This window comes from Pseudophryne corroboree, chromosome 6, assembly GCF_028390025.1.
Source record: "Pseudophryne corroboree isolate aPseCor3 chromosome 6, aPseCor3.hap2, whole genome shotgun sequence".
Taxonomy (NCBI): domain Eukaryota; kingdom Metazoa; phylum Chordata; class Amphibia; order Anura; family Myobatrachidae; genus Pseudophryne; species Pseudophryne corroboree.
In genome coordinates, this window is record NC_086449.1 from 451,916,662 (window position 1) to 451,942,110 (window position 25,449).

At 48.7% G+C, this 25,449-nt stretch overlaps 1 protein-coding gene across 7 annotated transcripts in view; it reads right to left on the minus strand.

The window, feature by feature from the left end:
• The window catches only part of BRD1 (bromodomain containing 1), a 262,579-nt gene that overhangs the window by 67,087 nt on the left and 170,043 nt on the right, over positions 1 to 25,449 (minus strand). The window lies entirely within an intron of this gene.

Consider the following 25,449-nt stretch of genomic DNA (forward strand, 5'->3'; position numbering starts at 1 on the left):
TCCAACTTGCTGAAATGCTTTCAAACCTTTTGTCTTCACTATTCTTTATACACCTATCTTCTGACCAAGGGATGAACAGGCTTATAACGTATTTATTTTATGGTGGCAAGATGTGCTTGTTTTATGCACACCACACATGTAAGACTATAGAGCAGGCATTCCCAACCACGGTCCTCAAGGCACACCAACAGTGCAGGTTTTAGTGATATCCAGGCTGCAGCACAGATGGTTAAATCAAAATAACTGAGGTACTAATTAAGTCACCTGTGCTGAAGCCTGGATATCACTAAAACCTGCACTGTTAGTGTGCCTTGAGGACCGTGGTTGGGAATGCCTGCTATAGAGGAACATTACAGAACCATAAAGGGCTGGTGAAAGAACCAGGGGCGGAACTACAGAGGGTAAAACCTGTGCACTGCATTCAGGCCTGTGGTGATAAAGGTGCTGCAGTTGGGCGCCCCTGGCTGGTTTGTCGACAGCTATGCAATCTAGGCCGGGGACTGGCTGGCAGGGGTGTAACTAACTAATCTCCATGACCCTCGTTCCCTACATAAAGATCACAGTCATTAGTGCCAGATGTTAGGGGAATACAATGAATGCAAAGGGGAGTGGCTTAGAGTAGGGGGTGTAGTTTGATCATTGTGGGTAATATTCATTGACAGTCTACCAGTGATGGGTTTGGAAGAAGTGGGTGACTTCTGTGTGTAAGTATTTTGCACATCCGGTAGTTTCTGCCTCTTTCCTTGACATCTCTGCCCATAAGCAAGTCTTTGCCATGCATGCATCTGTATGATCTTTCCATTGCACAGCTGATGGATTTCTATCATTTGTTCTAGATACATGTTTCAGCAATAATAGAATCATGTGGGCAATGCTTTAAAATTAAATGTACGGAAGAAAACACAGGTTTTGCTTGCTTATCTCAAGTTATTAATTAAATATGCTTGAGTACCGTGAGTAATCCTTACCACCTACCCTGGGACTCCCTTTCACTTCATCTCTCTACTGACCCTGGAGCTATCCAGTAAATAATTCTGATAGTCTCAAGACCCGCTCCTCGCTCTGGACGCAGGGCCTTTTTACTCTGACGTTTGATGGAACTTATCTGGCCAACACCAGTGTCCTCTAATGTGTCAGCCAGTAAGTACTAGAGGGCAATATGTGCTGTACGGTGTTTACTGAGGGGGTATCACGAAGCTGCTGTGTGTACTAAGGGCACTATGGAGGCACTATGTACACTGCAGGGTGTTATACGACTCATAGGGGTGATGAATATAATTAGGAGATGAGGCTCTAAGATGGCAAAATGACAGGGTTTATACAACATGAAGCAAGACAGACCACGTAAGTATTACTCTCAGCCTAGAATAGGGTAACAGGGACGTAATCAAAATGGGGCACGGGGCTTAGGGTACACAAAATTAAGACCGCTGAGAAAATTGCTTATTTAGCAAAGAGGAGAGTGGGCCCAAAGCATATTTGTGTATGTGGACCAATCATTTGCTTTTTCTGCCATAGAAAGAACCTAAGATTTTTCTATTACCAGAGAATATTTTAAAAATTTTCTTTTTTCAAACAATGCCACAATTGTTGGGCAAAATCTCAAATTCTTTACAAACTTTAAGAGCAGAATTCAATTAGCCCTGATAATTTTATGGCGGCGAAAAACTGGGTTAGCCTTGAGCTTTCTCACGAGTTTTAGCTACGGGCAATGCAATTAAAATCTGTTTTTTGCCCCTGTTAAAGTATCTGTTTCCAGGTGATAACACAGAGAATCCGAGATAAGTTCCCGGACCAATGTGTTAAAACAGCTGCGGCTCACAAATACAGGCTGTTTAAGGAGGTGTGAGCCTGCTTGGAACTCGAAAAAAACTTCCCAGATAAGTGAGGTCGCCGGCCTGACCTCGGGGCTAATTGGATAGCTGTGGGGGATCAATAGGGACACTGTAAATTACCATGGCTAATTGAATTTCCCCCTAAGGCAACCAATTCATCACAAACCCATGTGTTAACGATAGCTGGAATAAACAAAAAAAAAATCCGCACAGGAATGGGGCTACAGTTGCAGTAACAGTCTAGTCTAGGAAGATAAATGCTGTACCTGGGATATTCTGATGATGAGAAGTTGATATAATGGGTTCAGGTCAATATAATAGTGGAGGATTGATAAAAGGAGAGTTATGGTAAACTTACCATTGTTAAATCTTTCTGCGAGGTACATTGGGTTAGACAAGAAAACATCGGGGTGTAGAGTGGTTCTTCATACAGAGGCACCAACAGGCTAAAGCTTTTTAAGCTGTCCCAGGATGCATTGGGGCCTCCTCTATAACTCCATCTCCAGGCACTGTGAGCTCAGTTTCATTAACCAGTCCAATGCAGGAGCCGGTAAGAGAGAAGGTAGATGTTAGTCACATAGAACCACATTCTCACGGCAGAAGAAGAAACAGCGGCTAATGCCATACAAACCCATAGAAGTTAGGTGCGTCAGGGAGGGCGCCCTGTGGAACCCAATGTACCTCGCAGAAAACAATGGTAAGTGTACAATAACTCTCCTTTTCTGCAGCAGGTTACATTGGTTTCCACAGGGAAACATTGAGGATGTCCTAAAGCAGTTCCTCAAGGGAGGGGACGCACCTTAGCGGGTATGAGAACCCAGCGTCCAAAGGAAGATCCTTGGAGGCGGAAGTATCAAAGGCTAGGAACCTAATAAACGTGTTCACAGAGAACCACGTAGCCGCCTTGCACAATTGTTCTACGGATGCGCCACAGCGGGCTGCCCAAGAAGGTCAAACAGACAGTAGAATGGGCATTAATAGCACAAGGAGCTGGGAGACCAGACTGCGCATAAGTTTGTGCAATCACCATTCTAATCCATCTAGCCAATGTTTGCTTATTCGCAGGCCAGCCACGTCTGTGAAACCCAAACAAAACAAAAAAGGAATCTGACCTCCTGATAGAGGAAGCCCTCTCCACATATATACGGAGAGCCCGTACCACATCCAAAGACCGCTCTATGGAGGACAAATCCGAAGAGATAAAGGCCGGAACCACAATCTCTTGGTTAAGGTGAAAAGAGAACATCTTCTGTAAATAACCTGGGCGAGTTCTAAGAACTGCCCAGTCACAATGAAATATTAGAAAGGGTGGATGACAGGGCAATGCGCTGAAGTCCGACACCCTTCTTGCAGAGGCAATAGCCAGTAAAAACAAGGTCTTGGCCGTGGGCCATTTAAGGTCCACCGTCTCAAGAGGTTCAAATGGAGACTCTTGCAGGGCATTCAGGACAACAGACAGAGCCCATGGAGCCACAGGAGGGACATAGGGAAGCTGAACCTGTAAGACACCCTAAGTGAAAGCATGAACGTCAGGTATAGTGGCAATTTCTCTCTGAAACCATATCGACAGGGCAGATATGTGAATGAGGGAGGCCAAACAAAGGCCTAAGTCCAGGACTCTTGACAGAAAAGCCAGATTCCTGAAAGTTCAGAATCTGTATGCATCATAATTCTTATAGTTCTTATCAGCACACCAGGTGAAGTAATTCTAGACCCTGTAATAAATCCAAGCAGATGCCGGTTTGCAGGCTTTTAACATAGTTTGATAACCGCCTCAGAAAATCCTGTGGCTCTCAGGAGTGATGCCTCAAGAGCCATGCCATCAAAGGTAGTCTGGCCAGGTCCGGATAAAGACAAAGGCTCTGTACGAGGAGGTCTGGGTGCTGAGAAAGTAGAAGAGGAGGACACTCAGACCTGCAGGTCTGAGAACCAATGCCGTCTGGGCCACGCTGGAGTGACTAGAAGTAGAAATCCTTCTTGTTTGAACTTCCGCAGGACCCTGGGCAGGAGCGACACTGGAGGGAACACGTAGGGCAGCCGAAAGTTCCATGGAATTGCCAGTGCATCAACGAACGCTGCTTAAGGATCCCTGGTCCTTGATCCGAAGACCGGAACCTTGTGATTGTTTCGAGACGTCATCAGGTCTACGTCTGGTAGGCCCCACTTGTCCACTAGTAGTTTAAAGACTTCTGGATGAAGACTCCACTCTCTGGTGTGCAAGTCCTGGCGACTGAGGAAGTCCACTTGCCAGTTTAGGACGCCCGGATTGAACACTGCAGATATTGCTGGCAGATGGCGTTCCGCCGAACGAAGGATTTTTGACACTTACATCATAGCCATGCGGCTTCGAGTGCCGCCTTGATGGTTTATGTATGCCACCGTAGTGGCATTGTCTGACCATACTTGAACAGGCCTGTTCTGTACCAGGAAGGGTGAGAGTCAATGTATTGAACATCGCCCGCTACTCCAGAATGTTTATTGGGAGGCGTGACTCCTCCTTGGTCCAGCGACCCCGAAACGAGTGTCACTACAACACCGCACTCCATCCCCTCAGACTGGTGTCTGTTGTCAGCAGGACCGAGGCGGGGATACAGAAGGGACGGCCCCTGCTCATTTGCTGGTCCTGTAGCCATCAGGGCAGTGACAGACAAACTTCCGGTGTCAAAGTGATCATGTGAGATTTGATCAGATGAGGTAGGCCATCCCACTTCGAAAAGATCAACCTCTGCAGAGGGCGAGAATGGAATTGAGTGTACTCTACCGTGTCGAATGCCGACACCATCAGGCCAAGTACTTGCATCGCCAAGTGTATCGACACTCTGGGGCGACAAAGGGAGCATCTTATGCTGTCTAGAAGTCTCAGTACTTTTTCTGGAGACAGAAACAGTCGTTGACTGTGTGCCTCCAGGTGCACCATACTCTTAGCTGGGACAAGTGAGGATTTCTTCCAATTGATGAGCCACCCGTGGGGTTGCAGTGAGCTTACCGTCCGTTGTAGAAAACGGAGGAGGACATCGTGGGAGTTTGCCAGAATCAGCAAGTCGTCCAGATACGGCAGGATCCCGACTCCCCGACAATGGAGATGGGCCGTCATTAGCCATGACCTTGGTGAAGAACAGAAGAGCCGTAGCCAGTCCAAATGGCAGAGCCTGGAACTAATAGTGTAGGTTGCCAGTAGCAAACCGCAGATACTGCTGATGAGACATGGCAATAGGTATATGCAGGTATGCATCCTGTATATCCAGGGATACCATATAGTCTCCGGGTTCCATAGCCAGTATAATTGAGTGCAGTGTTTCCATAAAGAAGTTGGACACTCACAAACTTGTTCAGTGATTTGAGGTCGAGTATAGGCTGGAGAGACCCATTGTGTTTCGGAACTAGAAACGGGGTCGAGTAGTAACATCTGCCTCTCTGGGCCAGAGGAACCAGCACTACCACTCCTGTATTCAGGAGAGAGCTCACAACCTTTTGCAAAGTTTGCATCTTTTACGGATCCGAAAGGATAACCGTGGTGCAAAACTGGCAAGGGGGACGTCTCTTGAAGGGGATGTGGTACCAATGAGACACAACTTCCCACACCCATGTGTCTTAAGTGGTTTTTAACCAGACCTGGGTGAACTGCAGAAGTCGGCCTTCCACCCCCCTGGGGTCCCCCATGGGGAGGCCCGTTCAGTCATGCGGTAGGTTTGTCTTGTTTAGACGCAGGCTGACTGGCTGCCCAGGACTGCTTTGCCTTGGGCTTAGTGGTTTTGGGAGCACAAGATTGTCTTAGGTATGCCTGACCTTTTGCTTTCCCTTGAGGACGAAAGTAACAAAAAGTGGTACCTTTAGCCGGGTGTAGTATGGTATGCCGGCGGCCAGGCTCCCGGCGACCAGCATACCGGCGCCGGGAGCCCAACAGCCGGCATACAGACAGCATGGCGAGCGCAAATGAGCCCCTTGCAGGCACGGTGGCACGCCACGCTATTTATTCTCCCTCCAGGGGGGTCGTGGACCCCCCCACGAGGGAGAATATCTGTCGGTATGCCGGGTGTTGGGATTCCGGCGCCTGTATACTGTGCGCCGGGATCCAGACATTCGGCAACCTGAAGACCACCCCCTTTAGCCTTCTGTGCAGAAGAATTAGTATTTGGGAGAAAGGAAGTCTCAGCAGCCGCCAATTCAGACACAATTTTATTTAGGTCTTCCCCAAACAAAATGTCCCCCTTAAAGGGGAGTGCCTCCAAGGTCTTTTTGGAGTCTAGGTCCACCTTCCACTACTTCAACCAGAGAATACGTTGAGAATAGTCGTAGCCTTGGCTGCCACCACACCCGCCTCAGAGGACGCCCCCTGAATGTAATAGGCGGTGGTGGTAGTAATGTGAGACAGGTATTGTCTGGCATTGTCAGATATATCCTCGGGCAGCTCTTCCTCTAATGTCTGAAACCATGCCTCAATTCCTTTCACAGCCCAAGAGGCCGCAATAGTGGGTCTATGTACAGCACCTGTAAGGGAGTAAATAGATTTCAGGCATCCCTCCACACGCTTATCTGTCGGTTCCTTCAGTAAAGAAACAGTGGTGACAGGCAGAGTGGACTAAACCACCGGCAGTGAATTTTCCCACTTATTGCATTACTCTAAAGGGAGATGATAGCGAGCCAAACCCAGTTTAGATTAAGGGAATTTCTTCTCTGGATTAGGCAAGGGCTCCTGCCTGATGTCCACCAAATGGTCAGAATGGAGTAATAAGTTAAAAAAGTAAAAGGTGGTTCAAAATCTATCAGTTTTCTTAACCACAGTAGTGGAATCCTCATCATCAGTGATTTGTAGAATTTGCTCAATAGCAACCACAAGGGTAGGGACATCAATTTGCAATGGAGAATCCTCGTCAGTAACACCTGATTCAGTGTCTGACAGTACAGTATGCTTACCCTCCTCTTCAGATGAAACATCTGAGAGATTTGTGGATTGTGAGGAAGAAGGAACCCGCTTAGATGACCCGGAGACACTAGTGTGACCCAGAGTAGATTTTTGTCTGACCAATGAATAATTTAATTGCTGCAACTGGTAAGACAAATTTTGCGCCCAAGGCGGATTACCATAGGGACAATTTGTGGCTGTAATGGAACAGGTGGTCCCATATACGTAAGGCATTCCACCAGAGTGCCCAGTAGATTTGTGAACGCAGTCCAGGGTGGCTCCTGATTGGTTACAGGAGCTGCGGACTGACTGGGAGAAGTACGGTACACAGACCATCATACACAGCTTTCCCCTCTGGTAAATCTTTGGAGCATGCTCTGCATGATGCAGGGGCGTCCACAGACTTACTGCCCTTCTTGTTAGAGATTGTACACAAATGCAACAAAAGAGCGAATTAGTACGATAAAACCAGACTGAACAAAAACTGCGTATAAATCCATTAGTATGTGACTGTAGACCCAGTACCAGCGAATAAATCCGGTATTATGTGACTGAGAACACAGTAGAATACACGTAATAGGTAAATACTGTGACGCACTACACTGTCAATGCAGATAATTATTACGACAATAAAACTGCTCTGGACTAGTATATGTATGGATAGATAGATAGATAGATAGATAGATAGATAGATAGATAGATAGATAGATAGATAGATAGATAGATAGCATGGACCCAGACCGGACGTATATATCAATACTCGTACAATATATCCTGTAATAGGTATACAGGCGGTTTTACAAGGGAGACCATGCCCTGCAGTCCCAGAGAATTGCCGCAACTATGCTTATGAGATGGCGCCCAGCATCTCAGTCAGGGTGTGAGTGAGTGTGAGGCAGCTCCAGAGCGGGAAAAATAAGAATTTACTCACCGGTAATTCTATTTCTCGTAGTCCGTAGTGGATGCTGGGAACTCCGTAAGGACCATGGGGATTAGCGGGCTCCGAAGGAGGCTGGGCACTCTAGAAAGATCTTAGACTACCTGGTGTGCACTGGCTCCTCCCACTATGACCCTCCTCCAAGCCTCAGTTAGGTACTGTGCCCGGACGAGCGTACACAATAAGGAAGGATTTTGAATCCCGGGTAAGACTCATACCAGCCACACCAATCACACCGTACAACTCGTGATATGAAACACAGTTAACAGTATGAAACAATAGAGCCTCTCAACAGATGGCTCAACAATAACCCGATTTAGTTAACAATAACTATGTACAAGTATTGCAGATAAACCGCACTTGGGATGGGCGCCCAGCATCCACTACCGACTACGAGAAATAGAATTACCGGTGAGTAAATTCTTATTTTCTCTAACGTCCTAGTGGATGCTGGGAACTCCGTAAGGACCATGGGGATTATACCAAAGCTCCCAAACGGGCGGGAGAGTGCGGATGACTCTGCAGCACTGAATGAGAGAACTCCAGGTCCTCCTCAGCCAGGGTATCAAATTTGTAGAATTTTGCAAACGTGTTTGCCCCTGACCAAGTAGCTGCTCGGCAAAGTTGTAAAGCCGAGACCTCTCGGGCAGCCGCCCAAGATGAGCCCACCTTCCTTGTGGAATGGGCATTGACAGATTTTGGCTGTGGCAGGCCTGCCACAGTATGTGCAAGCTGAATTGTACTACAAATCCAACGAGCAATAGTCTGCTTAGAAGCAGGAGCACCCAGCTTGTTGGGTGCATATAGGATAAACAGCGAGTCAGATTTTCTGACTCTAGCCGTTCTGGAAACATATATTTTCAGTGCCCTGACAACGTCTAGCAACTTGGAGTCCTCCAAGTCCCTAGTAGCCTAGGCACCACAATAGGCTGGTTCAGGTGAAACGCTGTCACCACCTTTGGGAGAAACTGGGGATGAGTCCTCAATTCTGCCCTATCCATATGGAAAATCAAATAAGGGCTTTTACAAGACAAAGCCGCCAACTTTGATACTCGCCTGGCAGAAGCCAAGGCCAATAACATAACCACCTTCCACGTGAGATATTTCAGATCCACGGTTTTTAGTGGTTCAAACCAATGTGATTTTAAGAAACTCAACACCACGTTGAGATCCCAAGGTGCCACAGGAGGCACAAACGGGGGCTGACTCTGCAGCACTCCTTTTTTAAATGTCTGAACTTCAGGTACTGAAGCTAGTTCTTTTTGAAAGAAAATCGACAGAGCCGAGATCTGTACCTTAATGGAACCCAATTTAAGGCCCATAGTCACTCCTGCTTGCAGGAAATGCAGAAATCGACCTAGTTGAAATTCCTCTGTTGGGGCCCTTTCGGCCTCACACCATGCAACATATTTTCGCCATATGCGGTGATAATGAGTTGCTGTAACCTCTTTCCTTGCTTTAGTAAGCGTAGGAATGACTTCCTCCGGAATGCCCTTTTCCTTCAGGATCCGGCGTTCAACCGCCATGCCGACAAACGCAGCCGCGGTAAGTCTTGGAACAGACAGGGCCCCTGCTGCCGCAGGTCCTGTCTGAGTGGCAGAGGCCATGGGTCCTCTGATATAAATTCTTGAAGTTCTGGGTACCAAGCTCTTCTTGGCCATCCACGAGTATCGTTCTTACTCCTCGCCTTCTTATTATTCTCAGTACCTTTGGTATGAGAGGCAGAGGGGAGAACACATAACCCGACTGGTACACCCACGGTGTTACCAGAGCGTCCATAGCTATCGCCTGAGGGTCCCTTGACCCGGTGCAATATCTTTTATAGCTTTTTGTTGAGGCGGGACGCCATCATGTCCACCTGTGGCCTTTCCCAATGGTGTACAATCCTATTCGAAGACTTCTGGAGGAAGTCCCCATTCTCCCGGGTGGAGGTCGTGTCTGTTGAGAAGATCTGCTTCCCAGTTGTCCACTCCGGGAATGAACACTGCTGACAGTGCTAACACATGATTTTCCGCCTATCGGAGAATCCTTGTGGCTTCTGCCATCGCCATCCTGCTTCTTGTGCCGCCCTGTTGGTTTACATGGGCGACTGCCGTGATGTTGTCTGATTGGATCAGTACCGGCTGGTTTTGTAGCAGAGGCCTTGCCGGCCTCAGGGCATTGTAAATGGCCCTCAGGTCCAGAATATTTATGTGTAGGGAAATAACCTGACTTGACCAAAGTCCCTGGAAATTTCTTCCCTGTGTGACTGCCTCCCAGCCTCAAAGGCTGGAATCCATGGTCACTAGGACCTAGTCCTGTATGCCGAACCTGCGGCCCTCTTGAAGATGGGCACTCTGCAGCCACCACAGTAGAGATACCCTGGTCCTTGGAGACAGGGTTATCAGCCTATGCATCGGAAGATGCGATCCGGACCACTTGTCCAACAGGTCCCTCTGAAAAGTTCTTGTATGGAACCTGCCTAATGGGATTGCTTCGTAGGAAGCTACCATTTTTCCCAGGACTCGCGTGCAATGATGCACCGCTACCTATTTTGGCTTCAGGAGGTCTCTGACTAGAGATGACAACTCCTTGGCTTTCTCCTCCGGGAGAAACACTATTTCTGGTTTATGTCCAGAACCATCCCCAGGAACAGTAGACGTGGCATAGGAACCAGCTGTGACTTTGGACTGTTTAGAATCCAACCATGCTGTTGTAGCACTTTCCAAAATAGTGCTACCCCGACTACCAACTGCTCCTTGGACCTCGCCCTTATAACGAGATTGTCCAAGTACGGGATAATTACAACTCCCTTTTTTTGAAGGAGTATCAACATTTCGGCCATTACCTTGATAAAACACCCTCGGTGCCATGTACAGTCCAAACGGCAGTGTCTGGACTTGGTAATGGTAATCCTGTACCACAAATCTGAGGTACTCCTGGCGAGGATGGTAAATGGGGACATGCAGGTAAGCATCCTTGATGTCCCAGGATACCATGTAATCCCCCTCGTCCAGGCTTGGAATAACCGCCCTGAGCGATTCCATCTTGAACTTGAATTTTTGTGTTCAAGGATTTTAAATATAAAATGGGTCACACCGAACCATGCGGTTTCGGTACCCCAACCCGTGTGGAATAGTAACCCCGTCCTTGTTGAAGTAGGGGCACCTTGAGTATTACCTGCTGGGAATACCGCTTATTAATTGCCTCTAGCACAGCCTCCCTGCCTGAGGGAGTTGTCAGCAAGGCATATTTTAGGAAACGGCTGGGGGGAGACATCTCGAATTCCAGCTTGTACCCCTGAAATACTACTTGAAAGAAACAGGGATCCACCTGTGAGCGAGCCCACTAATTGCTGAAATTTTTGAGACGGCCCCCCACCGTACCTGGCTACACCTGTGGATGGTGTGGCCTCACAGGAGGCGGGGGAAGAATCTTGATTCTGGGAACAGGCTGACTGGTGCAGCTTTTTTCCCTCTACCCTTGTCTCTGTACAGAAAGGAAGCGCCATTTGACCCGCTTGCTTTTCTGAAGCCGAAAGGACTGTACCTTTGTCTGTGAGGAAACCTGAGGTAAAATTATTTCTTCCCAGCAGTTGCTGTGGATACGAGGTCCCAGAGACCATCCCCAAATAATTCCTCACCCTTATAAGGCTCTCTATGCGCTTTTTAAGTCAGCATCACCTGTCCAGTGACAGGTCTCTAATACCCTCCTGACAGAATGGACATTACATTTATTTTGGATGCCAGTCGGCAAAATATCCCTCTGTGCATCCCCCATATATAAGACGACGTCTTTAATATGTTTTTATGTTTGCCAACTAGTATCCCTGTTTGACAGGGTCACCGACCACGCTGCAGCAGCACTATCTGCAAGTCTCAGTCTAGTACCTGAGTGTGTAAATACAGACTTCAGGATAGCCTCCTGTTTTTTATCAACAGGTACCTATTAAAGTGGCCGTATCCTAAGACGGCAGTGCCACCTTTTTTGACAAACGTGTGAGCGCCTTATCCACCCTAGGGGATATCTCCCAGCGTAACTTATCCACCTGGCGGGAAAGGGTACGCCATCAGTAACTTTTTATAAATTACCAGTTTCTTAACGGGGGAACCCACGCTTTCACACACTTCATTTATTCATCTGATGGGGGAACAAAACACTGCCTGTTTTTTCTCCCCAACCTAAAACCCATTTTTAGAGGTGCTTGGGTTAAAGTCAGAAATGTATAACACATTTTTTATTGCCGGGATCACGTCACGGATGTTCCTAGTGGATTGTGTATATGTCTCCACCTTGTCGACACTGGAGTCAGACTCCGTGTCGACATCTGTGTCTGCCATCTGAGAGAGCGGGCGTTTTTGAGCCCCTGATGGCCTTTGAGACGCCTGGGCAGGCGCGGGCTGCGAAGCCGGCTGTCCCACAGCTGTTACGTCATCCACCCTTTTATGTAAGGAGTTGACACTGTCGGTTAATACCTTTCACCTATCCATCCACTCTGGTGTCGGCCCCACAGGGGGCGACATCACATATATCGGCCTCTGTTCTGTCACCATATAAGCCTCCTCATTCAACATGTCGACACAGCCGTACCGACACCGCAGACACACAGGGAATGCTCTAAACGAGGACAGGACCCACAAAAGCCCTTTGGGGGGACAGAGTAAGAGTATGCCAGCACACACCAGAGCGCTATATATATACAGGGACTAACTGAGTTATGTCCCTAATAGCTTTTATATAATATACTGTATACAGTGCCAATTTTAATGCCCCCCCTCTCTTTTCCCTCTTACTGTACTGTAGAATTGCAGGGAAGAGCCAGGGAGCTTCCCTCCAGCCGAGCTGTGAGGGAAAAATGGCGCCAGTGTGCTGAGGAGATAGGCTCCGCCCCTTTTTCGCGGCCTATTCTCCCGTTTTTATGGAATTCTGGCAGGGGTATTTACCTCATATATAGCCCCTGGGGCCATATATTGAGGTATTTTAGCCAGCCAAGGTGTTTTTATTGCTGCCTCAGGGCGCCCCCCCCCAGCGCCCTGCACCCTTAGTGACCGGAGTGTGAAGTGTGTGAGAGGAGCAATGGCGCACAGCTGCAGTGCTGTGCGCTACCTTGGTGAAGACAGAGTCTTCATGCCGCCGATTTTCCGGACCATCTTCTTGCTTCTGGCTCTGTAAGGGGGACGGCGGCGCGGCTCCGGGACCGAACATCAAGGCTGGGCCTGCGGTCGATCCCTCTGGAGCTAATGGTGTCCAGTAGCCTAAGAAGCCCAATCCGGCTGCAAGCAGGCGAGTTCGCTTCTTCTCCCCTTAGTCCCTCGCTGCAGTGAGCCTGTTGCCAGCAGGTCTCACTGAAAATAACAAATTCTAAGACTATAACTTTCTAAGAGCTCAGGAGAGCACCTAGTGTGCATCCAACCTCGGCCGGGCACGAAATCTAACTGAGGCTTGGAGGAGGGTCATAGTGGGAGGAGCCAGTGCACACCAGGTAGTCTAAGATCTTTCTAGAGTGCCCAGCCTCCTTCGGAGCCCGCTAATCCCCATGGTCCTTACGGAGTTCCCAGCATCCACTAGGACGTTAGAGAAATCTGCAGTAGATGTTGCCCTGGGCATGGGAGAGGCTACAGGTCAAGCACCAGCTCTGCTAAGCTGGACTTTCACCCCAGATACTAGCGAGCCTTATTAAATGGGGCGTTAGTACACCCGACCTGTGCTCTATTGCCCTGGTGGTCTAGTGGGGTCCCTGCTCGGTGACAGTGTTCACAACAGCGCCATGGCCTGTCTCCCTAGGTCGTCGACGGAATGAGATTTAATAGCGGGTCCTGCCCGGGGGACCATTTTACCTCCTCCCCCTAGCAGCCACGCGAAAGTGGAGAGCGACTGAGACCGTGTGCCTAAAGCCGGAGCATCTTCGCCGCAAGTACCCGGGAACAGGCTGCTTGGGAGGTGATGGAGCATACAGCAACAGACATACAGCGCTGACAGCACAGTTTTGAAGAAATTTTCTGCCAGAAAAAGCTTTTTTCAGGGCTGCCCAGTGCAGCCCACCTGTTAAGTGACCTGCTGCTGCAACCACCAACTGAAACCGAGCTCACAGTGCCTGGAGGCGAGGTTATAGAGGAGGCCCCAATGCATCCTGGGACAGCCTAAAGCTTTAGTCTGTTGGCGCCTCTGAAGATCCACTACACCCCAATGTTTCCCTGTGGAAACCAAAGTAAGATGCTGCAGAAATAGACGTTATGGTAAGAACTTACCGTTGATCACGTGATGTCCACAGTTATCCACAGGATAACATTGGGATATGGTTGAGCGACAGCGGAAATGGCACCAACACGGTCACGAGCTTTCTGGCCTCCTAGGATGCATCGGGGCTTCCCCATAAAATCCCGCCCACTGACTCAGTCAGATCAGTTCTTTCCACAGCGATTTAGACAGGAGCACCAGGTAGAAACCTATTTAGGCGATAAGAACACACATGCACACCCTTCCATAGAAGAGGGAAGAGGTTTAGTGATTGTCAAGATCCTCAAATCAGGTGCGTCAGGGTGGGATCCCTGTGGACATAAGAGAAATCACGTTATCAACGGTAAGTTCTTACCATAACGTCTATTTCTCTGGCTGGGTCCACAGGATTATCCACAGGATAACATTGGGATTCTTAAAGCCAATTTTAGTGGTGGGGACGCTCCTGATTACACAGGAGGACCTTTCGCCCGAAGTCTGCGTCATGAGAGGCAAAAGTATCCAAGGCATAATGTCTGATGTATGTGTTTATGGAAGACCATGTGGCTGCCTTACATATCTGTTCTGCTGAAGCACCCTGTTGTGCTGCCCATGAAGGACCTACCTTACGTGTAGAGTGTGCAGAGACATTAGCCGGAGTAGGGAGATCTGCATGAGAATAAGCTTCTGATATTACCATTTCGGAGCCATCTTGTCTGTCTATGAAATCCGTAGAGGATGAAGAGAGTATCTGTTTTTCTGATGGCACTAGTACGATCTATGTAGATTCTTAAAGCTCGGACTACGTCCAGCGACGCTTCTCCCGCAGATAGTCCCGGTACCTGAAAAGCTGGGACTACAATCTCTTCATTCAGGTGAAACTTTGAAACCACCTTTGGAAGATAACCAGATCTCGTTCTGAGAACTGCTCTGTCTGGAAAAAAACTTAGGAAAGGAAACTTACACGATAACGCGCCTAAATCTGACACTCTTCTGGCTGACGCCATTGCCAGTAGAAAAAGCACTTTAGCCGTTAACAATTTAAGATCTGCTCTCTTAAGTGGTTCAAACAGAGGACCCTGGAGGAATTTAAGAACTAAAATTCAAATCCCAAGGAGCTGCAGGAGGAACAAATGGAGGTTGAATATGTACAACTCCCTGAAAGAAAGTACGCACATCCTGTAAATCAGCAATCTTTCGCTGAAACCATACAGGTAACGCTGATACCTAAACTCTCAAGGAAGCAACTTTCAAACCTTTATCCAATCCTGCTTGAAGGAAATCAAAAATCCTGGATACTTTAAAAGATCTTGGATTCAAACTTTTTCCAGTACACCAATGAATATAGGCTTGCCATATTCTATGATATACACGAGCTGAAGAAGGCTTTCTTGCTCTAAGCATAGTTTGGATTACTTGTTTCGAAAATCCTCTAGCTTCTAAGATAGAGGTTTCAACAGCCGCGCCGTCAAAGACAGGCGATCCAGATCACTGTGACAAGGAGGACCCTGCATTAGCAGATCTGGATGTTGAGGGAGCAGTATCGGTGCTTCCACAGACATCCTCAGTAGATCTGTGTACCAATGCCTCCTTGGCCAAGCTGGAGCTATTAGAATTATCGTTCCCTTTGCTTGCTTTATTTTTCTCACTTCTCTGGGTAACAGAGATATTGGAGGGAATATGCCAGATGAAATTTCCATTCTACTGACAGTGCATCTGCAAGGACCGCTCCTGGGTCCCTTGTTCTCGATCCGTACCTTGGAACGTTGTCGTTTAGACGAGACGCCATGAGGTCTATCACTGGAAGACCCCATCTGTTCACTAGTGTCTGAAACACTTCTGGGTGTAATGCCCATTTGGTTTCCTGAATGGTGTGTCGACAGAGAAAATCCGCTTCCCAGTTCAGTACACCTGGGACAAACCCTGCTGACAATGCTGGGAGATGGAGCTCTGCCCATCTTAGAATGGGAGTTACTTCCTCCATCAATCTTTTGCTGTGAGTTCCTCCTTGATGATTGAGGTACGCTACTGCTGTCGTCACATTGTCTGAGCGAATCTGGACTGGTCTCCCTTGCAGAGTCCTTTGCCTGAACTAGACCCATATAAATGGCCCTGATTTCCAACAGATTTATTGGCAGGCGACTTTCCCTTGCGGTCCATTTTCCCTGGAAACAAAGGCTTCCAAGTGCTGCACCCCAGCCTTGCAGGCTGGCATCTGTTGTCAGGACTTGCCATTCGTTTATCCAAAAAGGTCTCCCCTTGTTTAAATGGTCTGTCTGTAGCCACCTTTTTATGTTTACTGGAAAATTTATCATTTGGTTTTTTATCGTCTGATGATTTCAGCTCCATTTGGTCAGAATAAGGTGCTGCAATGGTCTGGAGTGGAATTGCGCATATTCCACCATGTCGAAGGTTGATACCATCAGACCCAACAGTTGCATTACTGCATGGACTGACATTGTCTGGGCATGCAACGCTTCCTGAGCCATGACCTGCACCCTGACTATCTTTTTCTCTGGTAAGAGAACTTTCTGTAGGTCTGAATCCAATATGGCCCCCAAATAAACCATCCGCTGTGACGGATTCAGACGACTTTTCCCAATTTATGAACCACCCGTGTCTCTGTAAACAAACTATTGTCTGTTGAAGATGGCTCAAAAGTAAATCTTGCAAATGTGCTAAGATTAACAGGTCGTCGAGGTATGGGAATATTCTTATCCCCTGTTTGCGCAGACAAGCTGCCATAACCACAATAATTTTTGTAAACACCCTGGGTGCTGCTGCTAGCCCGAAGGGCATAGCTTGGAACTGAAAATGTTCCTGGAGGATGGCAAACCTGAGGTAATACTGATGAGACAGTGCTATATGCACATGTAGGTAAGCATCCCGTACATCCAGAGATACCATGTAATCTCCCGGTTCCATGGCCAACATTATGGAGCGTAACGTCTCCATGTGGAACTTCGGGATCCAAATGTATTTGTTTAACATTTTTAGATTGAGAATTGGTCGATATGACCCATTTGGCTTCTGAATCAGAAATAGATTGGAGTAAAACCCCTGTCCCCTCTGTGATGGAGGTACTGGGACAATCACACCTGACTGCAGTAATTTTTAAACTGCTTCTTGCAGGGCATTGGCCTTCGACTCTATACGAGACGGGTTGGTGCAAAAAAAAAATCTTTGAGGCGGCTACCTCCTGAATGGGAACCCATACCCCTGAGATACCACTTTCTGCACCCAAGCATCTGTTGTTGACTGTTGCCATATTTGTGCAAAATGAAGGAGTCAGCCCCCAACCCTGTAATCCTCCAGGCGGAGGCCCGTCTCTTCAGGCTGATGGTTTCTGTTCAGGCTTGGAAGCTGGCTTTTTGCTAGCCCACTGCTTCCTACCCCTGGTTTTGAACTGGAGTTGCTTAGACTCCTGTTTAGCTTTCGCTTTGCCAAAGAAATGAGCGAAACTTTGAACCCTTAGACTTAGGGTTATAAGTAGCCAGAAATCTGATCTTCTTTGATTCAGCCTCTGATTGTAGGATATCAGATAATGGTTTCCCAAACAATATATTACCAATGAAAGGAAATGCTTCCAATTCTTTCTTGGATTCTGCATCTGCTTTCCAGGTACGTAGCCAAACTGCTCTGCGAGCGGCTACTGTCAAGGCTGAATCTTTAGAAGCAACTGTACCCATATCAATTGCTGCTTCTTCCAAGTATTGGGCAGATTGTCTTAAACGGCTTAAATGATACTCAAGTTCCTCTATCTATTCGCCCATTGCCTTTGCTACCCAGGCCGAAGCCATAGCAGGTCTTACCAGTGCTCCTACTAGAGAAAATACATTTTTCAAGAAACTATCTACCCTTCTGTCTGTGACATCATTTAGTGAGGTAGATGACCGTGGTAAAGCAGATTTATGCACAAGACGCAGTACATGTGCATCTACTTTTGGAGTAACTTCTCATTTCGAACAATCCGCAGCTGGAAATGGATAATAAGAATTCCATCTTTTCGGAATCTTAGATTTCTTACTGGGCGTCGCCCAAGACTCATCCATCATTTCCGTCAGCTCATCTGACGCTTGGAATTCAGTTTTAACTGGTTTTGTTCGTTTAAACACAGGTGCTTTAGATTTTAACACTGACTTAGCTGGCTCTTCCAAAGAGAGAACAGCCTTCACAGCATTAATAAGTTCAGCTACATCCTCTGAACTAAAACTCTGCGACTGATCATCATACGGAGTATTTGAATGTACTGTATCATCATCTGTTGTATCATCTTGTGTAGTCTGCCACATAGACGCATCTGTCTTAGTCTTACCTGTCCCTTGGTTGCTTGTAGAGGCTACTGGAACCAAGTCGTAGGAAGGGAGCTGCATGTATGGGTTCATAGTGTAACCTAACACTTGAGGTGGTGCTACCGGAGTTAACCTGTCCGCTATTGAAGATCGAGTCTTTGCGAACATATTCCATGGTGGCTCTGTTGGTGGTTGAACCAACTCCTGTTTTTTACTTTGCTGAAAAGCAAAACAGTTTGCACACAACCCCTCATAAGTGACTAATTGGTCTATACCAATTAACCCTGTCTTACAAGATAAGCATGTTAGGGATGTAGGAGTGCTTGATAAATTCTCCTCGTCACTTTTGACGCTCACAGACATGGTAATATTCTGTTAATGACTACACAAATTGTGATTGAAAATCACCTATATATGAGTATATAAAAGTGAGCTCAATCTGACCACAGTGCACCTGAATTGAGGGTCAGAACAGGACTGACGTTACATAGAAAAGTCAGCACACATACTAGCAGTCAGTCACATGTTAAGGCATTAGACATTGTCATATGAGGATACAACCCCCATAACAACTTACAAGTAAGTAGGAAAAATGTACTTCTGTTTTTTAACTGGTTCTTTTTCAACATAACATGCAGAAAACACAGTAATATACAGCTCATATGCAATATGTACTAAAAATTAACAATTCATACTAACAAGTAGAGAATTTTTAGTACTGTATACCCTTCCTCTGTAGAGCGGGATACAGGGAGACTCACCACACTTCCATATCCAAGCAAATGCGCTCGTAAGACGCTGAGTGGATTCAGACGCTACTGATGTACACTACCACTCCTGATAACGGATAACGGACACAGTTGCTCACTGACGGACACGGATGCTCAGCGACTTCCACGTGTATGCAGACGCTAAGGCCTGCGACTCGGTCTAGGCGGGATCTCTAGTGTACACAACCGCAGCGTCTAAGCTGCGACCGAGTACCCTCGTGGTAGCGTCTGAGATGGAAGTGAGGTCATTCAGATCATGGACGGGAGACGCGCGGAAACTGGTCATGAACTCGGAGGAGGGGCGGCCAGGAGAGCGTCTGAATCCCCCCGTTGACTTAAACCCTAAGGATCGCGGCCTCTACCTAGTCCTGGCGCCTATGATCCCTAGAGCGTAGCGCTGTCGCACTCGAGATGTTCGGCGCATCAACACACGGTTTGTAGTCTCCACCAATACAGTGTAGCGGTGTCCGGACCCCCCTAGTAAGGGGGAATCCATAGACTCACCTTCCCCCCATGCTCCGGCCACAGCCTGGTTACGTCTGCTGTACCTGCTAGAACATCCGTCACAGACACCCATCGAGACAGCACTGTACCGCGAAGGTAAGCGTTGTTGCGACCCGGTGGGGAGTTGTTGGAGCAACTTTCTAGTATGCGTATAAGATGCTGTTAAGAATAGTCACTCAAAAAATAATATATTAAGTCTATAAAAATAAAATAATAAAAGCTTCAGGCTGCTTTATCTACAGCAGCCCTGTGACCATGCGGCTTCCTGCCGCACCAAGCAAAACACTGATCTGACTGAGTCAGTGGGCGGGATTATATGGGGAAGCCCCGATGCATCCTGGGAGGCCAGAAAGCTCGTGACCGTGTTGGTGCCATTTCTGCATTCGCTCAACCATATCCCAATGTTATCCTGGGGATAATCCTGTGGACCCAGCCAGAGAAAGTTAATGTTACATTACATGATAGAATGATTGTGTGTGACATACAGCTACTGTAAAATAATGCTCAAGCATGACAACTTGGCAGCAACAGACAAAAAACCTACACCAGAAGTAGTGGTTTAGGTGGAGCAAAACCGTTCCTTTGATTTGACAGGAAGTTATGCATTTAACTCCCAGCTACTGTACATGCAGTACCTCTGCAAGTGTTTCTGAATCTGCAACATTAGTTTGTAGAGACAGTTTTACGCGAAAAATAAATAAAAATTACACCACAGCCCACTACTCATCTAGGTGACCACGCTGTTTTGACCACAGCTTAGGAAGCAATAATAGTAATGGGCCTCATATGACATTTATATTGTATACATGTCAATGTCATAACTTCATAAATGTTAATAGCGGAGCATAAATTACGTGCAGCACATCAGATGGGAAAATGCGATTAACACTGCGTGAAACAAATTGGATGTACACAATATAAAGGGACCACAGTTCTCTGATGCAGGAGGGCACTTTACAGCATTAGACCCTGCTCCCAAAAAACCTGCAAAAAGCAGCACTGCCCTGCAGCTGGGGGCCACTCGCTGCTGCATCCTGCGGGCATGCTATCGGTGGCGGACGTTCTGTCTGGACATAGGGGGATAAGGGGTAGCGGCGGGCCTTGGAGGCAGCCCGGGCTCCATAGCAACTGCACCCACGGTAGTTATGCGACTGGATAGGACCTTGTCTTATCCTATGGATTCACTTAAACTAACTTGAATGAAGCAAGCAGCTTTCTGAAAATTGCCGCAATGCAGCAATGCATTCAAACGTTTGCTGCAATGCAAGTGAGCACAGGTCATTGGAAACTAGGGATTCCATTTCTAGACCCATTTATGTGGGTTAAAAAATAAAATAAAAAAATAAACATTAGTACAAGGAACAGTAGCAACACCTGTTATTACGAGACTTTAATGAATGTTTAGAACCTACAGGTTGTTACCATTGTTGACTGTCTATTAGGCTAAAGCTGCATACACAAGGTACGATTTTCTGTGCGATATGGACTCTTGGGTATCTTTAATAAGAGTCGGGTCCATTCCGACATGCAGTTGTCGGAATGGACCAGACAACCCCTATTCAAAAGAGCGGGCAAATCAGACTGTCTGATTTTGCCGTTCCCTGTTTCCTGACCTGCTGCTGCTGTCAGCGCTGCAGGTGCGCTGACAGCAGCGACAGAGGAAGCTGTCAGCGGCGCCGGAGCCGAGAGAGGGAGCCGAGAGAGGGGGGGGGGGGGGCGGTCAGCGGTGCCGGAGCCGAGGGGTGGAGGGAGCGGTCAGCGGCGCCAGAGCCGAGGGGGGAAGCGGCCCGCGGCACCGGAGCCGAGGGGGGAAGCGGCCCGCGGCACCGAGGGGGGAAGCGGCCCGCGGCACCGGAGCCGAGGGGGGAAGCGGCCCGCGGCACCGGAGCCGAGGGGGGAAGCGGCCCGCGGCACCGGAGCTGAGGGGGGAAGCGGCCCGCGGCACCGGAGCTGAGGGGGGAAGCGGCCCGCGGCACCGGAGCTGAGGGGGGAAGCGGCCCGCGGCACCGGAGCTGAGGGGGGAAGCGGCCCGCGGCACCGGAGCTGAGGGGGGAAGCGACCCGCGGCACCGGAGCTGAGGGGGGAAGCGGCCCGCGGCACCGGAGCTGAGGGGGGAAGCGGCCCGCGGCACCGGAGCTGAGGGGGGAAGCGGCCCGCGGCGCCGGAGCTGAGGGGGGGAAGCGGCCCACGGCGCCAGAGCTGAGGGGGGGGAAGCGGTCCACGGCACCAGAGCTGAGGGGGGAGGAAAGCGGTCCACGGCACCGGACCTGGGGGGGGGGAAGCGGTCCACGGCGCCGGAGCTGATGGGGGAAGCGGTCAGCGGCACCGGTGCTGATGGGGGAAGCGGTCAGCGGCGCCGGAGCGGAGGAGCGGCCCGCTGCGCCGAAGCGGAGGGGGCGAAGCGGCCCGCGGCGCCGAAGCTGGGGAGGGGGGAAGCGGCCCGCGGCGCCGGAGCTGGGGAGGGGGGGGGGGGGGGAGCGGCGTCGGAGATGAGGGGGGGAAGCGGTCCGCGGCGCCGGAGATGAGGGGGGGAAGCGGTCAGCGGCGCCGGAGCTGAGGGGGGGAGCGGTCAGCGGCGCCGGTGGCGGGGGGGGAGGAAAGCGGTCCACGGCACCGGACCTGGGGGGGGGGGGAAGCGGTCCACGGCGCCGGAGCTGATGGGGGAAGCGGTCAGCGGCACCGGTGCTGATGGGGGAAGCGGTCAGCGGCGCCGGAGCGGAGGAGCGGCCCGCTGCGCCGAAGCGGAGGGGGCGAAGCGGCCCGCGGCGCCGAAGCTGGGGAGGGGGGAAGCGGCCCGCGGCGCCGGAGCTGGGGAGGGGGGAAGCGGCGTCGGAGATGAGGGGGGGAAGCGGTCCGCGGCGCCGGAGATGAGGGGGGGGAAGCGGTCAGCGGCGCCGGAGCTGAGGGGGGGAGCGGTCAGCGGCGCCGGTGGCGAGATGTCTCTAGCACCGGGGGAAGGGGAGAGCAGTGGAGGAGACGGAGCGGACGGGGGAGGAGACGAGGAGACAAGGAAACAGCGGCTGCAGGAGCGGAGGCTCACGGCAGCGTCCACCCGGCTCCAGCAAGCGGGACGTCGCTTGCTGGAGTCGGGCGGACGCTGCCGCTGGGTTCCTGCTCTCCCCGCTGCTCCCTCCGTCTCAGCTCACTAATCTCAATCCGACTTTTTTTAAAGTTGGATTGAGATTGTCGGAAACGGGGCTAAAACCTGTCTGGTTTGGCCCAGTTTCCGACAATGCACGCTGATCGGCGGCTGAAGCCGCCGATCAGCGTGCATTCCGACAAGTCGGGATTCCCGACTTGTCGGAATAAATGGGGCCGTGATGAATAGGTCAGAACCCCTTCCGACCTAAAACTGTCGGAAACTGACGTCTTCCTGACAAGCCGGCAGCTTCCGACAGTTATTGAATATACCCCTATATAGTGCATATCGCAGAGAAACATAGTGCATATCGCACTGTGTATATGCACTTGCGATGCCGATGTGCGGACCCAAGGGATCGGCTTCGTAAGAAAATATAGTGTGTGCAGGCAGGGCCGACACGGTCTACATGCCTCCGGGCACAATATAGTCATTATCGGCTGTAAGCCTGCATCGGTGCGTGTACGCACCTTTAGAATATGATGGAAAAATCCCCTGGATCAGGGGTACTCACAACATGCGACCCTCCAGCATTGTTCATGAAAGTTATTTCAGAAAGCATCTATAAATGTATTTTAAATGATCATATAGTTGCTGAATTATACAAATGTGTTATCCTTTATTTTGTCTGTGCATCCGTATAGTATCCGAGAAACTGCTGTATAGATGGTGTAATGGTTAGCATTACTGCCTCACAGCACTGAGGTCATGGGTTTGATTCCCACCACGGCCATAACTGTGTGGAGTTTGTATATTCTCCTCATACTTGTGTGGGTTTCCTCCAGGTACTCTGGTTTCCTCCCATAATCTAAAAATATACGGATAGATTAATTGGATCCTAAAATAAAAAAAACCCTAGCGTGAATGTGTGTGCGTGCTTAAATGTGTATATGTAGGGAATATAGATTGTAAGCTCCACCAGGATAGGTACTTATGTGAATGGCTAAATATTCTCTATAAAGCACTGCGGCATGTGTGCGCTATATAAATAACTGATAAGATTTACTAATCACATAACAAACCTGGACAATATCTTGGAGGCCATATATGTCATTCGAAATCAGTGATTTTATGGTTACAAAGTATTTCCATCTTGGGCAAATATCCTTTAACATTAAATGCCTTTCTCAAAAAGAAATCTTTAAAAAGGGGTCGGAGCCGCGTTACCAGCGGTTGGGATTCCGGCAGTCAGCATCCCGACAACGGGAAGCCGGTTGCAGAATGCCGGGGGGTGGAAGCGCAACGAAGCCCCTTGCGCGCTCACCACAGGTTCTATTCCCACTCTATGGGGGTTGTGGACACCAACAAGTGGGAATACTCCCTTCAGCATGCCAACTATCGGTATTTTAATTGTTTGAGATGCAGGGGGAGGTTATGTGACAGTCGGTCACATAACTACATCCCCTTTAAAAGTATGAGTCAAACTACGGTTGAGTTGTTCAGACAATACCAGAACTGGGAAGAAAAATGCTCACAGTGGTAAATAACTTAATACATTCTCATTAATCTCTAAAGACGTGTGTGAAATACAGTTGTCAAAGTATCTGAGAAACTGCTGTACTGTTACGTATTTCACACACGTCTTTAATGAGAATTTATTTAGTTATTTATGTGCAATTGGGAACAAAACAGCAATAAGATTAGAATGGATAATAACAGATGGAGGTAAGATGACCCTGCTCACAAGCTTACAATCTATAGAATGGTGCATGTAACAAAATATGACCAGCTCTGAGGGTGAAAACACCATGTTAATGAGAGAAGCAAGAGAATGACCAGACTGGTTTAAGCTGACAAGGAGACAATAATAACTTTAAACCACTATGCACTATACCAGAAGAATGTAAGAACATCTCTGAATGCACAGCACATGGAACTAAATGAATGGTCTATGACACCAGAGGAACCAATTGGGTTCCGCCTATCGGCAAATAGCAGGAAACGGAGCTAACCTGTGGACACAGGGTCATGAAAACTGGACAGCTAAAGATTACCCTGTCCGATCTTGAATACTACAGCAATAGTTTTCACGCTAAACTGTTATAGCACCCTTTGGGGTTGCCCTGCTAAAACAGCTGCCCCTGCCTTCCTGTCATCATGTGAACAGATGCCGTGCACTGAGCTTTGGGAAAGCACAACACGCCCCCCACCCCCACCTCCCCACCCCAAATCAGTGACGCTGATGGATGGGGCATGCCCCCATTACTGACAAATGGGGGCCAGACACCCTTTTTGCGTGCAAACGTACTGTCCCCACATTTCCAGCGCCCTGCCCGCATACTATCGGGAACGCTACAGTAACATGCTGATAGGTGGTCAGTGTAGCGAAAAAGCCCATTTCATATCGGGCTGGGCATATTAACAATGGTATTGAGAACAGTATGGGTTATGAAAATGCATTATTTCTATGCATCACCTTTCCATGTATATTCTGCATGGAAAGGTCAATTGTAAAATTGTATGCCATAGTGCCATTCTTGAATGGGGAAGTGTGATGTACAATCACTTATGAAAATGCCATTTTTCTATGTACCACCTACTCAGGTATATTCTGTGTAGGAAGAATGTATGTGTCTTACGATATGACAGATGGCCAGTTTGTAATTAACTGGCTAGTGTTTACTCTGAACCACCAGGTATGGATCTGTTTGTGAAGAGGTCTGTTTACTATAAATGGCACGGGGTCATACCTATAGGCCAAAAACGCTCAGTCTAAGAAAGTGTTGAATCTCTTTCCTGACCAAAAGCCATAACATTCAAGACCCTTAGGCTTCACAGACTAAGTTGATAAGTAATCCCTGTTCACTCGACCAGGAAGGCCTTAAGACACCCAAGTACAAACAATTGTGGTGTTCGAAGGGTTAAAATCCACGA